General features: G+C 39.8%; 1 protein-coding gene across 12 annotated transcripts in view; it reads right to left on the bottom strand.

Annotated features, from left to right (window-relative positions):
- The window catches only part of HIVEP2 (HIVEP zinc finger 2), a 218,845-nt gene that overhangs the window by 159,896 nt on the left and 41,289 nt on the right, over positions 1–17,660 (bottom strand). For 6 of the 12 annotated variants that reach the window (XM_088840792.1, XM_055433117.2, XM_055433113.2 and 3 more), the window contains exon 2: positions 8,217–8,291. The exons of the other annotated variants lie outside the window; for them this stretch is intronic. The gene's annotated coding sequence lies outside the window, so the exon portion shown is untranslated. The remainder of the gene's footprint in view (positions 1–8,216; positions 8,292–17,660) is intronic. 12 annotated transcript variants of the gene reach the window in all.

Below are 17,660 nucleotides of genomic sequence, written 5' to 3' on the forward strand. Positions count from 1 at the left end.
TTTATAAAATCATGTATATCACTATTTTGAATAATCATTTTAAAAAATGTAGGTGCTCTGAACAAAAGAATGACAATAGATGTTACGTTTCAGAATAACATTTGTTGAACATCTACCACATGGCTTTCACTGTCCTAAATGCTTTACATTTACTAACTTATGTATTCCTGGCAACATTTCTAGAGATAGGCACTATCATTATCCTATGTTACAGTCAAAGAAACTAAGCCACATTAACTTGCCCAAAGGCATAAAGCTAGGTAGTTGCAGAGCAATAACGTGAACCCAGCAATTCTGGCAACCAGAGTTCAGATCTCATGTAATCTTCACAACAACCTCAGGCAGCAGTGCTCATCATCTTGGAGACTGAAGGTTATTCTTGATGATTCACTGATAATCAGGAGAAAAATGGGCTTCCCTTGTGGCTCAGGTGGTAAAGAATCCGACTGTAATGTGGGAGACCTGGGTTCGATCCCTGGATTGGGAAGATCACCTGGTGAAGGGAAAGGCTACCCACTCCAGTATTCTGCCTTGGAGAATTCCAGGGACTATATGCGATGAGTTGACTCACTGGAAAAGAGTCTGATGCTAGGAGGGATTGGGGGTGGGAGGAGACGGGGACGACAGAGAATGAGATGGCTGGACGGCATCACCGACGCGATGGACATGAGTTTGAGTGAACTCCGGGAGTTGGTGATGGACAGGAAGGCCTGGCGTGCTGTGATTCATGGGGTCGCAAAGAGTCGGACACGACTGGGCAACTGAACTGAACTGAACTGAACTGATACAGTCTATGGGGTTGCAAAGAGCAACACGACTGAGCAACTTTCACTTCACAGGAGAAAAATAAAAGAATCCAATTTAATTGTTTATAATAACAATCCTGTTCTATGACCAAAATTTACCCCAGGTAATACACCCACCATATTACAATTTAAAAAGTTGTTGGAAAGCTAAAATTTATTGCTACATTTTCATTTTAATACTTGAAGTTTGAATTTGTAACCAGTTTGGCTCTCCATGAACAAAATCTTTTGACATTTTTTTTTCCCACATAATCTTGCATTCTTCACATTGCTTTCCACTTATAATCTTAAAATCATTGTGATTCTATCACTCTTTGAAACACAGAAATTTGTAGAGGGATTTCTTCAGGACTTAAATTCTTATCTCTCTTCTTGCCCTCATCAATCTTATCTTCTCCTTATCTTTTTCTGTTCTACTTTCCCTTTCTTGTGGTTTATTTTCCTTGTCACATGACTTAGGGTGTTGCCCAGTACTGTAGCCATCTTCCAAAACTCGAAACTCTTCCATAGGATTCTCAAAGTTGAGTGTGCAGACAAGTGATATCATTATCTTCTTAGGTGGGTCCCCAAGTCTACATTTTTAGCAAGCTGCCCTGGTAAATCATACACATACTGGAATACATTATAGGATTTGCACTCTGCCCATTCCTGGATACAGTCCTTCGACTGAAGCCTTTTTCATTTAGCAAAATCCCCTTGCTAGTTTTAGGAAAATGTAAACATCACTGAAACTTTAGCTAAGAGCATCATACAATATGCAGGTCAAGAAGCAACAGTTAAAACTGGACATGGAACAACAAACTGGTTCCAAATTGGGAAAGGTGTACGTCAAGGTGGTATATTGTCACCCTGCTTATTTAATTTATATGCACAGTACATCATGAGAAATGCTGGACTGGATGAAGCACAAACTGGAATCAACATTGCTGGGAGAAATATCAATAACCTGATATGCAGATGACACCACACTTATGGCAGAAAGTGAAGAAGAACTAAAGAGCCTCTTGATGAAAGTGAAAGAGGACAGTGAAAAAGTTGACTTAAAACTCAACAATCAGAAAACTAATATCATGGCATTGGGTCCCATCATTTCCTGGCAAATAGATGGGGAAACAATGGAAACAGTGACAGACACTATTTTGGGGGGCTCCAAAATTACTGCAGATGGTGACTTCAGCCATGAAATTAAAAGATGCTTGCTCCTTGAAAGAAAAGCTATGACCAACCTAGACAGCATATTAAAAAGCAGAGACATTACTTTGCCAACAAAGGTCTGTCTAGTCAAAGATATGGTTTTTCCAGTGGTCATGTATGGACGTGAGAGTTAAAGCTGAGCGCTGAGGAACTGATTCTTTTGAACTGCGGTGTTGGAGAAGACTCTTAAGAGTCGCTTTGACTGCAAGGAGATCCAAACCAGTCCATCCTAAAGGAAATCAGTCCTGAATATTCATTGGGAAGACTGATGCTGAAGCTGAAGCTCCAATCCTTCAGCTACCTGATGCGAAGAGGACTCATTTGAAAAGACTCTGATGCTGGGAAAGACTGAAGGTGGGAGGAGAAGGGGACGACAGAGGATGCGATGGTTGGATGGCATCACCAACTCAATGAACATGAGCTTGAGTAAACTCCAGGAGTTGATGATGGACAGGGAAGCCTGGTGTGCTACACTCCATGGGGTCACAAAGAGTCAAACATGACAGCGACTGAACTGAACTGAACTAAATGTAAATCAAAGATTTTAGCACACTCTATTATTTACTTCAATGTGTAGCTATGAGGGAACAATACAAGTGAGTGCTGAATCAAATGAGGACTCCAAATGAATCAACTGAAGACTCCCAATGTAAGTGCTTAAGATGACATGCCCATCCTGTATTGGTGGAGATTGCTGATGCAATAAATCTTTATTTTCAGCATTTTACTTAAGTGTAAAACCTGACACTTGAGTCCCTATATTTACACTCACTATCTAAAATCATTTTTACTGAACCAATTAAGAACCAATGACTGCTATGGGGGGAAAATACTCAAACAAAACTTAATGAAGTCACTTAATGAAAAATATTTATTGACTAATGATGCCAGTGGTAAAGAATCTGCCTGCCAATGGAGGAGATGCAAGAGGGTTCAATCCCTGGGCTGGGAAGTTCCCTTTAAGAAGGAAATGGCTACCTACTCCAGTATTCTTGCCTGAGAAATCCCACAGACTGCTTACTCCTTGGAAGGAAAGTTATGACCAACCTAGATAGTATATTAAAAAGCAGAGACATTACTTTGCCAACAAAGGTCCGTCTAGTCAAGGCTATGGTTTTTCCCATGGTCATGTATGGATGTGAGAGTTGGACTGTGAAGAAAGCTGATCGCCGAAGAATTGATGCTTTTGAACTGTGGTGTTGGAGAAGACTCTTGAGAGTCCCTTGGACTGCGAGGAGATCCAACCAGTCCATTCTAAAGGAGATCAGTCCTGGGTGTTCATTGGAAGGACTGATGCTAAAGCTGAAACTTCAATACTTTGGCCACTTCATGCGACGAGTTGACTCACTGGAAAAGACTCTGATGCTGGGAAAGATTGGGGGCGGGAGGAGAAGGGGATGACAGAGAGTGAGATGGCTGGATGGCATCACTGACTCGATGGACATGAGTTTGAGTGGACTCCAGGAGTTGGTGATGGACAGGGAGGCCTGGCGTGCTGTGATTCATGGGGTCTCAAAGAGTCGGACAAGACTGAGCGACTGAACTGAACTGAAGGAGCCTGGTGGGCTATATAGGGAATGGAGTTGCAAAGAGTCAGACACAACTGAGCACACACATGCACGCATGTGACTAGGAGCACCCCACCCCCACCTTAAAGGGGGAATCCTTGCTCAATGCGCATCTCACACACAATAATGCACTTTGCTTAATTAAGTGTTTGATCATTTTCCACAACACCTTACAAGGAGGTCAATAGGACAGATATTCCAGTCAATCTCATCACATCACCTAACCTGCCACATTCCCACACTGTTGGTTTCCAGCCTCACAGAGACCCTCAGTTTCTCAGCCCCTCCCTTCCAGGAGTTCAGGACCTCTTCCTCCCCATCCTCCCTCCTCCCAGCTCCTTCCTCTCCTCCTCCAGGCTCCTTTCACTATCCTGGCTGGATCCCACTGGGAACCACTTTGCCCTTGCCCTTGCCAGCATCCTCTGTCACCTCGCCCTTCGGGGAGCTCAACCCCAAACCCTCCCTTGGATCATGGTCCCTATGGGTCCTGTAGCCCCTTCTTGGAGTGGCTGAGAAACATCAATTGCTGAGACACAGCTACTTCTGCTGAGCTTTCTGCAGGTCAAGTGAACATAATCAGCTCTGAACACACAGGTCAGCTCACGCTTCCTCTAGAGGCAGCTCTAAATGGTCCCAGTTTTCTGCACTATCATTCAGTTTTTACAGACAAATGGCTTTGCCTTCTCCTTCACAAAAACCACAAAGAAAATGGAAGGTACAAACGATTCGGTGTAAGTTAGGCTACAAGGGTGGACTGTATAACATGGGGAATATAGCAAATATTTGGTAATAACTGTAAATGGAATACAACCTTTAAAATTGTATAGAAATAAAGATAAATAATACATTTTAAGTAAAATAATGAGTTTTTCAAGGAGAAATTTCATCCACGTATAGTTTTTCCCATAAACTTAGTAGTAGACCTTCCTATCCCCTCTCCTTCTGCCCCAATCAATCTTTTCTAGAGCTGGGAGCACTCTGGCCACTCGGGATTCTACTCAATCATTGGTCATCTTTCTTTTCCATCATCCACCTTTCTCCCTCCAGTGGCTCTTTCTTGACAGCACACACAAACAAGTTTACATCTACATAAAAATGCTCTCTGGGTCTCCACCTCTATCATCTCACTTCTCCTGTGTACAGCCTACAGAAAAAAGTAGAGATAATAATTTGCCCTTTATTTAAGAATGGGCTTGAGTCAGGAGCTTTATATAGATTCTCTCTTTTGTCCCTCACCAAAGGGCTTCAAGTCAATAACTATTGTCTCCATTTAAGAGACCAGGAAACTAAGGATCCCAGAGGTTATGTAACTTACCTATAACTACACAGGTGATAAATCAGAGAAATACAATTGAAATTCAGGTTCTTTCTGATCCTCAAGCTATTTATCCTTCCACAGACACACATGACCATAGTCACTGCTTTTCTCAAAGGCCGGTTCATCTTCCTGTCTTTCTCTTCCTGGGCAATGCCATCACTATTCACCTTGTCGTCCAGCTAGAGTCCTGAAAACTGCCTTCCCTTTCCCTCATCCTTTACGCTGGCTCAGTGACTAGCACTCTTTTCCAAGCTTGAGGGTCCATCATGTGCTCACTGTTCTGAACATCCCAGCATGAGTTCAAGCCTTCAGTTTCTTTCTTTTCAAGATTACTGTGTGTGTATGCGTGCTCAGTCGCTTTAATTGTGTCTGACTCTTTGCGACCCTATGGACTGTAGCCCGCCAGGCTCCTCTGTCCATAGGATTCTCCAGGCAAGAATACTGGAGTGGGTAGCCTATCCCTCCTCCAGGGAGTCTTCCCAACCCAGGGATCAATCAAACCAGGGTCTCCTGCATTGCAGGTGGATTCTTTACCATCTGAGCTACCAGGGAAGCCTGAAGATTATTGTGACTATCTGCAAACTATGTCTTCCAACCCAAGCTTTGGTCCTTCTAATTCATTCTCATGATGCTGTCTGATGGTTCCTGGTAAAATGCAAATCTGAATGTGTCTCTCCTCCTTGCTTACAGGATAAAGATCCAACATGGCAACATGGCATACCGTCCTTGACCCGGTCCCTGCCAAAATTTCCAGATCCTTCCCTCATGACATCCACTCCTCTCCCTATGCCCTGTAGTCCAGCCTTATGAAGATTTACTTGTTGGTTTTATGTCTTTGGGTCTCTGCATGCCAGGGCTCTGTCTTCCTGGAATGCCTTTCCTTGTGCTGTCTTCCAGGCAAACTGCCATTCAGCTTACAAGATGCAGCCCTGGCATTTACTCCCCTGTCAAGCCCCCTGCAGAGCTGACTGATTCCTTTTTATGTCACAGCTAGGTTTTGTGCGTTTTCTCTTATAGCTCATTTCACTACCTATTGGAGTATTTTACAGTCTGCACTTTCCTTCTAGAACATTAGCTCCTCAGGGGCAGATACGTGCCTGTTCTGTTTTGCATGCTTAAGCTAGCACACAAAACTAAGTCAAAAGCAGTTGCATATGTTAATTAATAAATTAAACTGATGTTATGTGGGTATATGTCTTTGGAGCTGCAGATCGTTTACTTTTAAGAGTAAAGCCAAAAAGAATGTTCTAGGCAGAAGCAATGGGGGAGATAGATTATTTCTTTGTATGAAGAAGTGATAAGTGTGGCCCGAAGTCTAAGCTGAAAACATTTTGCTGCCAAGTCCTCAGGCACATAAAATCCTCAGGCCTCATTCCTCCTACTGCCACAGGAGGAGAAGGGGACGACAGAGGATGAGATGGTTGGATGGCATCACCGACTTGATGGACATGAGTTTGAGCAAACTCCAGGAGTCAGTGAAGCACAGGGAAACCTGGCGTGCTGCAGTCCATGGGGTCACAAAGAGTCGGACGTGACTGAGTGACTGAAAAACAACCACCCCCCACCCCCATGGAGCCATCCATGATGCTGGGCTCACGATGATGATCAGGAACGAAAGGAAAAGAGTAAAGATCTGTATTGAAGAGGGTGTTACCTGGATTCCCTAATCTCTGAACCTAGTGCAGATAACCATCCAAATTCGACCTCAAATTTCAAGTGGCACAAAAATGGTCTAAGACTTATTAGAGAATATTCTCAGAGCTAATCAACAGAAAGCACAGCATTTGACTTATCCCATAGATAAGCTAAATTGAATGAAAGCAAAAATAAACATTTTCCAGACTGTTCTATCATTTCCAAAACACAGGGCAGGGACATGGACATATGATAAATAGTTCAGTTGTGAAGTTACCTCTTCAAGTGACGAAACTTACCAAGAGATTGGGGCAGTTGCGGGGGGATGGGGGGGTCGGGGAGGGTAGGGAACTGATGCAGATGATCCTGTCTGTGAGGCATCAGTGAGGAAAAGGACTTGAAGTTTCAGAGTTGAGAGAGATGCCAGTAACTGTGGGTAGGGAGACTTCACTCACCAACCACTCCATGCTGCCCCTGGGTCCTTATGCAGAAGACAGGACACCAGCTGCACCAGAAAGCACCCCTCTCCACAAAGAGGGAAGCTGATTACAGCTTTCATGAGCCCCCATGTGAAGACTGTGATTCAAAGGCTTTCCCTAGTAAAGGACGGTGGACAGAAGCAGCCAAGGATCCCTAGAGACACAGAGAAAAGCAATAACTCTGTCGACATTCCAGAAAGAGAAAGGGAGGGGGTCATTTCCCTTCCAGCAGCATTCTTTCATTGCCTTTTCTTGCTTTTTTCTGAGGAGAGAAGGGAGGTGGGTGATGGCAGAGAGACCATATAAAAGACCAGAGGGCAGCGGACATGAACTTCTATCTGGCTTCCCTGCACAAAGGCCTTATTATAAAACACACATAAAAATGCGTGGGCAAGACTTGGAGGGTTGGGCCCCGCACCGCCCCTCTCCCAGACTCACTCCCAAGCCCATGCTTTGAATGCATTTGTGTACACACACCCTCCGACAGAACAGGTTCTTCATGTTGCCATGGAGCTGAGAAATCACACTGCTTTTACACTTCCAGCAGCAGAGGTAAGAATCACTACATGATGTTAACTCTGGTTGTATTCCTGATTTTCAGTTGCTTCTCTTCCTGTTCTCATGAACTTGATTTTTTTTTTTTTTTTAGCTTACTCTTTGTAAGATTGCTGCAATGGAAGCTGCTGGCAAACTGATGCTTTGCTTTTATCAGCTCAGCATGCAGAAAGTAGAGCACGTATGTGACTAGGAGCTTCCACCTCCCTTCCAGCAGAGTTCATGACCTTATTGCATCTTAGGGGAGTTGATCAGAAATGAAACTAGAAATCAACACTTATTTAGTAAATATTCTGTGAAACACATAAAACCTCCTGTAACCAGTAGCTGTTTTTTCTGACAAGATAAATCTGCTTATTTCTACTCCAATGGGTACTTCTCAATAGGCCTCAACAATCAAAATCATATGAATAAAAATTTTGTAAATACAGATAGCCATCTGCAAGGTCCCCTTCGGGTTCATTTCAAAGCTCAGCTATTACCTTACTGTGTAAAAATCAAATAAAAGAATCTAAAAGAGGAACACAACATGATTTGCTAATGCAACCTCAATATTCATGCCACCCCTCCTTTTGGAGTTTCGCATCTCACAAGAAATGGTGATTTGACTTCTACAAAATCAACTGCCAAGAAGTTCAAGAAAATCACTTTGATTTCCTACCTGGAAATCTGCTTTCGGTCCTAGTCACACATCCTCACAATCTTGAGTTTCATTTTCTCAGGTAAGCTCGCCAATCTGCTGACAAGAAGTTTCGTGTTATGACTTCTCCTTCCACACTGCACACATTAAGACTTGACTATGAAAATGACCTTAAGTACTAACCAGAGCAGCAAAACCAAATCTATTGGTTTGAAGAAAGAACGTAAACACATGGAGGTGGGAGAGACCAAAATGTCAGGTGACGAATGTGGCACCAAGCTATGTACGCAGGGTATCAGATGGCTAAGCAAAATACAATTTTAAAAGTTTAAAATCAGCTTGCCAGCAACAAATTAAAGAATGATTGGCATTGGATGATAACCCCAAAAATATAATAAATACCCATGCCTCCATACCAAAAATAAATAAATCATGTAGGTACTCCCTCCCTCCAAGCTTAATTATTCTCCCTTTAATGTGGGCTGACTTCCAATGAACAGAATATGGAAAGAGAAAAATCCTAACTTTACAGTGGAAACCCTAGCAATCCCTTAGTTAAGAAATCCCTTAACTAAGTGATCAAGGTTAGCGTCACTGGTGATCAGTTATGCTGACAGGACACACCTGATAACACAATGCAATGAGGAGGGCACCTTCTGCAGGCTTCCTCTCCAAACCCCTAATTCCAGCCCACAAAATTCCTGGCCCAATACTCTTCGAAAATATCCATCCCTTCAGAAACAAGTGGAGTATGCCATGGTGTGCTACCCTGTTATTATATATCCTGTTGCATTTGTATTCTGTGGATTATATTAAATCTTTTAAAAGTGAGCACCCAATTAATACCAAACGAAGTTTCCAGGAAACCCAGGCAAATCTTTAAAACCATTAACCAAGCACTCAAACAGACTAGCCTTTTTAGGTCGTCATTTTGTTTAAATAGTCATTTTCCCTTTTCTCTAATTCTAATGTTTCCACAGCACGTCAGAACGACATCTCCAAATGTTGGAGACCTCAGGTTTTTCCTCGCCACAAATAGCATGTATATTTTCACTATGACTAGCAACAACGTGCCTGTTATTGGTGATCCTGATAATTATTTAAATAGGCTGAGTCTACATTGATCTCAATAGCACAACACTGTCGACAGTTCAATGTTAGCCAGTCACAGGGCCTAGTAAGCACCCTAGCCAGACGCCCCGGGCTGCTTGTGGACAGGCATTCCCCAGCCTCTTGGCTGGGTGACAGCAACCACAACAGCCCACAAGGCGGGTGGAGAACCGATGAATAAAATGATAAATATTTGTGATGAAACAGGATGTTGGGGAGGGGGAGAGGGGATGGAATATCTCAACTACTGAATTACTGAAGCTACTTTGGAAATTTAACAGTATTCCCTTATTGTAAAACCGGGAGCAGTACACAGATAGATCTTTTCTCCTGTGTTTTCCTCTTTATTGTAAATAATTTACAGAATTAGTACTGTACAATACAACATCCACCCAGGCACAAGATTTAAGACTTTGGGCCACTAAACTATAAGTGCTGTACACTGAATGAATACTTCAGATTGTCCTTTGAAAATGATTCAAACAATGATGTGAAAATATAATTTTTTTCAGGCCAGAAAACACTTTTAATAGATAGTCCCTTACTATTGATTGAATATATAATTTAAATGATTATTTAATAAGTTCAATATCTAATTTATGCCACTTAGTACCAACAATAATAATAATTTACAGGCTCAGGGGCATTCTTGTCAAGAGTAAATACAAGAAATTCTGAAATAAAATAGTACTTCATTTATAGAGTGCTAAGACTGAGACAATTCACTTATACGGAGTCTCCTTACTCAGATGACCAAAGTGATTCCCATTTACTCACATACTGATTCTCATATCCAACACCAATTAAGAGAACAAAACAAAAGAGAGCTCAACTATGGCGGGGCACACTTTGGGGCTCACTTTTTCAAGATAGTGTTATCAAACAACAATACCTTCTTAAGAGTTCATAGTATTCTCTCTTTCATCTATTTCACTCCTCTCTTGCTTTCTTGCTGATTATTCCACCAAAAAAGTTAAAAAGTTGCCAAAACTAAAGCACATCTCTGTGACAATTTGCTACTTCAAATGAGTCTCTGAGCATCTCTTTCACTGACTGGTCATTTTCTTATACCATAAGGAGACAGGATGAGGCTGGCTGCTGGGGAATGAGGAGAGAAGCGAGAAAGAGCAAGACGCACAAGTTCTGAAGACCAGATATAAATATAAGCACTTATATCAACACAAAATGTGAGCTTCTCGCAGTTTATAGACTTACAGTATCAATTCGTCCTGCTAGGATTTCAACTGATATGTTCAACAAGTACCTCAAAATGCTGAATTAGGAAATCAGAGAGATGAGTTCAAAGACACATGTTCTACTTTTGTTTTCTATATGTTATACTAATCATTCCCAAATATGATTTATCAATCCCTTTTATGCCAGAATATCCCTTTGATTCTCCTTAAAAATAATGTCATGGAAAACTTAGTAATTAACATTTGAAAATAATACTGGAGTCAAAGGTCACAGTGTCATATATACTTTCCTTCAGTAATAGATATATTTCTGTAAATCTATTGTTCAGCATGGGCTATAGGACAGCAAACTTAAAATGAAAAAATAAAACCTATGAGAAAATACAGTATGTGCAGGATCAGAGATGAATGTCATATTTCATCCCAAACACTATCAGAACTGATAAAGTTCCCTTTAGTGCACTTAGATCTAAATAGTAACTCACAATTGATATTCGTTCCTATCCTCTTTGTGAATGAAAGTAAGACAACTCAAAGAAACTGATCATGTGATTAAAGAGGATGAATAGCCCTTTCTTACCCTGCAAAAGAAAAAGAAAGTTTCACAGTAAGAACATCTTCACCAACACTGAAGATATTAAAAATGTAAAACCAAACCTACAATATTCTGTAAGCATAATTTATTATTCATTTGTTCTCATCTGTCAATCCTAACTTGCCTCAAACTTCATTCTTAGTCTTTCTAATTGAATTGGTTTGATTTCCCATCCGCCCCATTATTTATCAGTTAAGTAACCATGGGCAAACTGTGGTTTTCATATCTACTGACCCAGGATAAGAGTAGGCTGATATGTCATAAACACACAACTGGCATGACTCCTTCTCCTCCACGACATATTAAAACTGACTGAATTACTGTTTTGATGATTTTGTTTGCCCATTATTATATAATACTTTTTTGTTGTTGTTCCTATTGCCATTTTCTTAATTGTTTGGGGTTTGATTTTGTAGATCTTTTTCTTCTCTTGTATTTCTTGACTGTATAAGTCCCTCTATCATTTGTTGTAAAGCTGGTTTGGTGGTACTGAATTCTCTTAACTTTTGCTTGTCTGAAAAGCTGTTGATTTCTCCATCAATTTTGAGTGTGATCCTTGCTGGGTAGAGTAATCTTGGTTGTAGATTTTTCCCTTTCAGTATATATATCCTGCCATTCCCTTCTGGCCTACAGAGTTTCTGCAGAAAGATCAGCTGTTAAACGTATGGGGCTTCCGTTGTATGTTACTTGTTTCCTCTCCCTTGCTGTTGTTAATATTCTTTCTTTGTGTTTAATCTTTGTTAGTTTGATTAGGATGTGTCTTGACATGTTTCTCCTTGAAGTGAAGTCTCTCAGTTGTGTCCCACTCTTTGCGACCCCCTACACTGTAGCCTACCAGCCTCCTCTGTCCATGGGATTTTCCAGGCAATTGTACTGCAGTGGCTTGCCATCTCCTTCTCCAGGGGATCTTCCCAACCCCGGGCTCGAACCCGGGTCTCCCACATTGTAGACAGACGCTTTACCGTCTGAGCCACCAGGGGGTTTATCCATAAGTATGGGACTCTTTGTGCCTCTTGGACTTGATTGACTATTTCCTTTTCCATGTTGGGGAAATTTTCAACTATAATCTCTTCAAAACTTTTCTCATACTCTTTCTTTTTCTCTTCTTCTTCTGGGACCCCTATAATTCGAATGTTGGTGTGTTTGATATTGTCCCAGAGGTCTCTGAGACTATCCTCAGTTCTTTTCATTCTTTTTACTTTATTCTGCTCTTCAGAAGTTATTTCCACCATTTTATCTTCCAGTTCACTGATTCATTCTTCTGCTTCAGATATTATGTTATTGATTCCTTCTAGAGATTTTTAATTTCAGTAATTGTGTTGTTCGTCTATGTTTATTATTTAATTCTTCTAGGTCTTTGTTAATTGATTCCTGCATTTTCTCCATTCCGTTTTCAAGGCTTTTGATCATCTTTACTGTCATTATTCTGAATTTTTTTCAGGTAGTTTGCCTATTTCCTCTTCATTTATTTGAACTTCTATGTTTCTAGTTTGTTCCTTCATTTGTGCAGTTTCACTACCTTTTCATTATTTTTTTTTAAACTTATTGTATTTGAGGTCTCCTTTTCCCAGGCTTCAAAGCTGAATTCTTTCTTCCTTTTGGTTTCTGCCCCTCTAAAGTTGGTGTAGTGATTTTTGTAAGCTTCATATAGGGTGAGATTTCTGCTAAGTTTTTTTGTGTGTGTTTTTATTATAGATTACTTTTGATATAAAAATTTATCTTCTAAAATTAATTAAATGAAACAACCTTTCATTAGCTTTTTAAAATCTTCCTCCTTGTATGAAATAATGGGAGATATATTGAACTTTTATTTCTAAATCAGTTGAGAAATGTACTGCTCAACTGCTATCCATAAACTAAATATTTACCAGATGACTAAGATTATTTTTAAATGAATACAAGATCAATTAAACCAAAGAAAAGAAAATGATGAAATGCTTTACAAATCCTAAAGTATACCCCAGTTACATAATAGGATTTGAGCCTCAAAAGAAGAATACTAACAACAAGGCACAATTTAGATAATAAGAGGCCACTAGAGGATTCCCCGGAGAAGGCAATGGCAAGCCACTCCAGTACTCTTGCCTAGAAAATCCCATGGACGGAGGAGCCTGGTAGGCTGCAGTCCATGGGGTCGCTACGAGTCAGACATGACTGAGCGACTTCACTTTCCCTTTTCACTTTCACACATTGGAGAAGGAAATGGCAACCCACTCCAGTGTTCTTGCCTGGAGAAGCCCAGGGATGGGGGAGCCTGATGGGCTGCCGTCTATGGGGTCACACAGAGTCGGACACGACTGAAGTGACTTAGCAGCAGCAGCAGAGGATTCTCTGGTGGTCCAGTAGTTAGCCTTCACTGCTGAGGGTCCAGGTTCAATCACTGATTGGGGAAACTAATATCCTGAAAGTAGAGCAGTGCAGCCAAAAATTAATTAATTAAAAAATAAAAATAGAGAAAAAGTTTTTAGAGACTGATAAAGTGATTCTCGCAAAGGACCAATGATCTGAAGAAACATTTCTGAAATTATATTTAAATTTTAAAATTAAGACATTGGAAAAATGTGTCATAAATGCTCAAAAACATATGGAAAAATTGATTTCCAGAGTTATTTTTAAAGTGTTTTATAAATATGATACAATTTTTTGCTGTTAAAATCTGAAGTTAAATATATTTCTTAATTTACCAGTCCTTCACTATATTCAGGTCTTAAATATAATTTTCATCTACCTTCTAAACATTCATCTGTAAATCTACATTTATCTGTAGATATAAGAAATATGATTTGTTAGATCCTCTAAATATTAAAAATAAAAACTGATAAATGCCCTCTTGCTGATCATTGTATGATTCTAAAATATACATGTCTATAAGAATCCAATTGGCTTGACAGTAGACCAAGAAGCAAGATGAATAAGCAGAGAACTGCACTATTTAAAAATTATCTTTATGAGTATAATTTTTAAATAATTTTTGAAACATTCATCAAATACTAATCAGAAGTAGATAAACCAGATAAAACTAAGCTAAAATTGTTAAACTTACAAAATAACAAAACAAATTAAATCTCAAAAATATGAGAACCAAAAATATATATATATATATATATTAGAACCAAGTATAAGATGACAAGTATTAGTATTTGTAATGTATAAAGAGTACATAGAAATTTTTTTTTAAAAAAACAGGAAATAAATTAGAAAATAGGACAAACCAATTCAGAAAAAGAAATATAACTGATAAAGAAGCTTCCTTAATTATTAAAGAAATACAAACCAAAACAACAATGCAGGCAAGATTTTCACTTTTGCACAGCTATGATGAAAATGGGAAGTGACCTGAAAATAGGGATCATGTATAATAAAAATATTCAAGTACTTCAACAAATAAAATTGTGAATATTCAGAAATAGGAGTATTTTAAGAAAACAATGACCATTAAAATAAATCAAAATTATATGGCCATTAAAAGAGTAAAGAAACTAGCAAAATGGAAAGTATATGTTTTGAAAATAAGGGCTACATCAATATCATGATTATAACCATTTCAAATGTGTGAATCTGAGCAAAGATCAGGAGCATACAAGGAAAAATTAAAAATCAGATCAACAGATTATAAAAGGTGATCATATAGTTATGTCTTTTATTTATTTGTGTCATAATAGTGCATGTGGGATAAAATTTAAAGCTTGGCAAGAACAAACGAACACATTAATCTAATGAGTCCCTAAATAAAATCTCCCAAATGCATCAGTCAGTACCTACCACGAGACAATGACTATTCCCCCAGACAAGTTCACCAACGGCTGGATCTCTGTACCCAAAGCAAGACTCAAAATTGTACAAAATGAGACCGTGAAGGATCCACAGCATATCCATGCCCTCCGAGCCATTAATCCACACCCAGACCTTTAAATATTTACTGTATAGCTTGTGATGTTAGGAATGGTTCATTGTTATCCTTTTAACGGTACCACATCCATTATTTCTACAGGAGTTCATGACATGCTACCAAATCACGTTGTTTGAATACAGGCAGTTCTCAACTTACAAACACCTGACTGAGGAAAACCAAAAATAAAACCAGCTGCTGCTGTCCCCGGGCTGTCGCCTTCTAACACTACCAGAGGTCTTGCTGATACTCCCAGAGAGACTCAGCTGTTGTGATAAAATTCTTAAACTTCTTAGAGCATTGGAAGGGAGGAAGGGTCAAAGGAATGAAAGCAGGACTAACCAGGGAAGCCACACAAAGCTGGTGCTTACCCTCCGACTCGATAAACATCTGATGAATGAATGAATGAATTTCCACACCCTGCTGTTTGAGCCTGATGACTCGGCCCCTATCCTATTCCAATAGCCTGATGATAACAGCCCTCCTTCTTGGGCTCCTGATTCACGGAGTTGGAGCTAAAGAAGGGAATCGAAACCCAGTAACAAACAGCTGTGATCAACAGGTTGCCCACTAAGGCAGTTCACTGGACAGAGTCCAAGCCCAGGACCAACCCAGAAAAGTCTGCATCCAAAAGCGCAGGCAAAGAGTACGTGATTCACAGAGAGACAAGACAAGACATAAATGGTGAGAGAAAAACAGAAGTTGAAAGTCCAGCAAAGGTGATTAATAACGATGCCAAATGAGATCAAAGAAACGAAGTCTAGATGTGATAGGGAAGAAGCAAATATGGTGTCAAAGTGAGGGTGGGTTGGTTTGGGAATAATGTTGTGGCTCCACAGAGCCCCAGTTTAATGTACGATTCACTTCACTCAGATGACCTTACAGTAGGACTACTTTATACATATCTCAAGTCTAGTAACTTATCAGTTCATTTCACCCTTTACATATAGTCACCTTCTGAAATTTTAAGCCACTCCATTGCTCAAAAATCTTCCAAGTGAATTAGAGAAATCACAGTATCTCAGAGTTTGAGATACGATGAGCTATAAGGCCTACGATACTGTGAGTTTAAAGGCCTTTAAAACTCACAGTGAAAGAGGTAAAACAACTTCACTCTTTAATGGAAGATCTATCACAAGATAGCCCGTATTCCTTATGATTCTCTGATATTATCCTTGCACATTTCTTGACTCCTGGCTTTCCCTCCTGGGCACCATACTGAACGTATCCAACTCTTTGTGACCCTATGGACCGTAGCTTACCAGGCTCCTCTGTCCATGGAATTCACCAGGCAAGAATACTGGAGTGGATTGTCATTCCCTTCTCCAGGGGATCTTCCCAACCCAAGGATTGAACCCGTGTCTCCCGCATGGCAGGCATATCCTTTACCATCTGAGCCACCAGGGAAGCCTCAACTATAGAGGGCACCATTTACACCATAGTCTAAGTGAACAGTGCCCTCAAAAGTTTAAAAATAGTCAACACGTAGGCAGCCATTTGGGGTGCTCCTCCTTTCATCTGTAACACTCTCTCTGCATGGAATGCCACCTCCCAATCCCAACTTTGCTTCTAAAGATGCTAGTAGTTTTTCAAAGTCCATGTCTTCCATGAAACCTTTCCTGGTTCCCACAGTTGGTTGTAATCTTTTTCTTTGCACTTTCACTTGGTTTATGTCTCTTATTTATGTATATCCTGTCTTCTAGTATAATGAGTTAATTATGTACGTCTTATAATCAATCCTAGATTGTATGTATAATGTCCGAAAATGTAAATAGCACAGAATTCCCCTTTCTTTCTATACAGTCCCAAGCCTATTGCCCAAATCAGGACAGGTACTTAACTACTGGCTGGGACATTTGTATGGGGTGGAGACAGATGATTCAGGAACTAGAAATGTTAGAGGGTGTAGTTTAGACTGGAAAGGAATATAGCCACAGAAAACGTGGGACTAAATTGTGATAACCTGATGCCTTCAGGCTCACTGGTCTGGAGAGAGTGCTAAGTGGCAGGATGTCACTAAAGTCACACTTTTTCTTATTTCAAAATTTTGAAATTTGACCAACCATGTATTACACTTACAGAAAAAGAGAACCTCCTCCTCACCTGTTTCTCCCACCAATAAGACAAAACCTTCCAAGAAAATGAATTCCCAATTATACACAACCAATCAAAAACACAGTTTTGAAACAAAATACAAAGTAACCCAGCACAATTTAAGCACAATTTAACCTATTTCACATAGTATCAAAAAATAATTTTCCTTCTTTAGTTAACAAAAACCTACTAAAGACCAAGTTTAAACACAAATTTGAAACACCTGGAGAGCAGGTGTACCATTTCAGAGGGATCTAAATATGATTTTCTCTACTATATGGAGCCCACGTTTCTGCCTAGCACATAATATGCATTTTCTTAATGAGAATGCATGCTACCATATCTATTTTAATAGATGCATCATGCTCCAAGGAAACCATTACGATATATCAAAGGATGATTAGCCATATAAAATATGATGTGGCATTAACTATATAAAGAGACATCTTCAAAATGGTATACACAGATTTCTATCTATATACAGAAACCTATCTGAATATTTCTGAAGACTTTAAAATATGTTGTGCTCATGTGGCATTGGTATAGTGTACACTGATGATTCAAAATATTTTAGTATATAT

This window comes from Moschus berezovskii, chromosome 10 (assembly GCF_049115385.1).
Source record: "Moschus berezovskii isolate FMDL1 chromosome 10, NW_MosBer_1.0, whole genome shotgun sequence".
Taxonomy (NCBI): Eukaryota; Metazoa; Chordata; class Mammalia; order Artiodactyla; family Moschidae; genus Moschus; species Moschus berezovskii.